Source organism: Schistocerca gregaria, unplaced genomic scaffold (assembly GCF_023897955.1).
Source record: "Schistocerca gregaria isolate iqSchGreg1 unplaced genomic scaffold, iqSchGreg1.2 ptg001431l, whole genome shotgun sequence".
Classification (NCBI taxonomy): domain Eukaryota; kingdom Metazoa; phylum Arthropoda; class Insecta; order Orthoptera; family Acrididae; genus Schistocerca; species Schistocerca gregaria.
In genome coordinates this window covers 17,501-20,000 of record NW_026062730.1, presented here as the reverse complement: position 1 = coordinate 20,000, position 2,500 = coordinate 17,501, and the positions used below count along the sequence as shown (strand labels likewise).

The 2,500-nt window shown below is 56.8% G+C and overlaps 1 non-coding gene across 1 annotated transcript in view; it reads right to left on the bottom strand.

Annotated features, from left to right (window-relative positions):
- LOC126332172 (small subunit ribosomal RNA) overlaps window positions 1-174 on the bottom strand; it is a 1,893-nt gene extending 1,719 nt beyond the window's left edge. The window contains exon 1 of the ribosomal RNA XR_007563583.1: window positions 1-174. This exon is cut by the window's left edge and continues 1,719 nt beyond it. This is a non-coding gene — a ribosomal RNA (small subunit ribosomal RNA).
- Window positions 175-2,500: the final 2,326 nt, after the last annotated feature.

Below are 2,500 nucleotides of genomic sequence, written 5' to 3'. Positions count from 1 at the left end.
GCATGTATTAGCTCTAGAATTACCACAGTTATCCAAGTAACGTGGGTACGATCTAAGGAACCATAACTGATTTAATGAGCCATTCGCGGTTTCACCTTAATGCGGCTTGTACTGAGACATGCATGGCTTAATCTTTGAGACAAGCATATGACTACTGGCAGGATCAACCAGGGAGCTGCGTCAACGAGAGCTGAGCAGCCGGCCGCCCGGGAGTGTGTCCCGAGGGCCCGCGCGAACACGCAAGCGTCCGCTCAATTATTCTGCAAACAGGAGGAGGCTGAGCTCCCCTGCACGATACACCTCGAAACCCTCTCAGGTCCCGGCGGCGCGCAGCGCCGTCCTAAGTACTTGGTCGGGTTCGAGAGAGGCGCAATCGCCCGGAGATGGGCGAGTAGACGCTTTCAGTGCGAACACCCGTGCTCCCAACTGAGCTTGCCGCTGCCGACAGAGGCCCGGGAGCGTGCTGTCGTGGCATTGCCGGCGGGAAACAACACGCGCCACCTACGGTGACCGGCAGCTCCAACGCCAGCGCCACAGAAGGGCAAAGCCCCACTTGGGTGCAGAAGCGAACTCTCCCAGCACAGCGCACGCGCCAACACGTCCGCAGAGCTGCGATACAAACCACCTGCGAGAACCGCTGGGGGCGACCGAGCAGCAGACGGCGTCGCGACGCCGAGTGCCGGGCGGCGGCGCATCCTCAACGCACACAGTCCGCAATCGGACCAGCACACTGCAGATGTCCACCGCGCTTCGCACCGGGCTCGGCAGAACCCACTTTGGCCGCCTGGCGCCGCGCGCAGGGTGCGCCGGCGCATAGCTGGGACGCCAGCCGGGCCCGTCGGCCGGCGCTCCTGCCACTGGGCGCCCCCCACCAGCCGGCTGTAGTGCGTGCGCTCACGCAGCGCGCGGCCAGCACGCCGGGCGGCCCCCCCTCACCGGCCGGGGACTGTCCCGCCAAGCCACAGCCTCGTATCGCTTCATACCCACATGGCCAACTCAGGTTCGGGGGCATGGCGGGTACCGCCGAAACAACCGGTTCATAGATGTACCGATCGTCGCTATCACCGATGCACCTGCAGCGCGAACAACCGCTCAACAACTGATTTCCAGTTCATTTGCGGATCTTTGGCAGCAAACGTATACGTCAATCTACATTTGCGAAATCTACGATTCTGGCATGCCTGCATGTTATGTGTCACGACACGCTACATCAGCCCACATACACACTGCGGCATGTACACGAGAGAACACGTGGAAGATGGTCCGCGCACGTGTGCAATGTCCCTTGCGCGGTCGACTGTCAACCGGCCTCTGTAGCATGTCGCAGATGTGGAACGCGGTCCACCGTGCTATCATGTTGTGTGGGGCAATACGATTAAATAGGAAAACCCTCGTCGCTACATCAACAGACGGCTCACGCTGATTCCCGGCAGAGGGAGGAGGGGGGGGGGGGGGGGCCAACATGCAATACTTTCGTCCGTACCTACCTACCACATGTCTGTACGGCGTACAACAGTGCAATCTCGCTGTAATGGGGAGACGAGACAAGTAGCATCGTGCACAACATATGGCCCTTATGATTCGCCATTGTAGGGCGCAGCCGGTGTACGGTCAAGCATGTGCCACATTATGTCACTCAGTACGTAACGACGGATGATCAGTGTGGGTTACGCGTACATCAGCGGACAGTCCACACAGGCCGTACCACAACGTACACTGACTGCATCGACAACCGAATGCAACTGAACAGCTGCAAGGCTCATTTCACAAACAAACGCCTGACCGACCAGCTTGGAAGGGCAGGAGGGGAGGGCGATATTCGTTCTGTAGCGGTACACCCTTCCAGTGGTTAGCGGGACTGTGTAGAAAGTACGCAACACTCGAAAGACCTTTATGTGAGGGTACGCACCATGGCATCAAGAAATACACATGACACCAGAGGATCCAAGCAGTGAACTATGTTCAGAGGGTTGCTGTTAGGCAAAGCTACATTCCTGTGACGTTACATGTGACAGTTAAGGTGCAGCGTAAGTTAGGTTAAGGTGCAGCGTAAGTTAGGTTAAGGTGCAGCGTAAGTTAGGTTAAGGTGCAGCGTAAGTTAGGTTAAGGTGCAGCGTAACTTGGGTTAAGGTGCAGCGTAACTTGGGTTAAGGTGCAGCGTAACTTGGGTTAAGGTGCAGCGTAACTTGGGTTAAGGTGCAGCGTAACTTGGGTTAAGGTGCAGCGTAACTTGGGTTAAGGTGCAGCGTAACTTGGGTTAAGGTGCAGCGTAACTTGGGTTAAGGTGCAGCGTAACTTGGGTTAAGGTGCAGCGTAACTTGGGTTAAGGTGCAGCGTAACTTGGGTTAAGGTGCAGCGTAACTTGGGTTAAGGTGCAGCGTAACTTGGGTTAAGGTGCAGCGTAACTTGGGTTAAGGTGCAGCGTAACTTGGGTTAAGGTGCAGCGTAACTTGGGTTAAGGTGCAGCGTAACTTGGGTTAAGGTGCAGCGTAACTTGGGT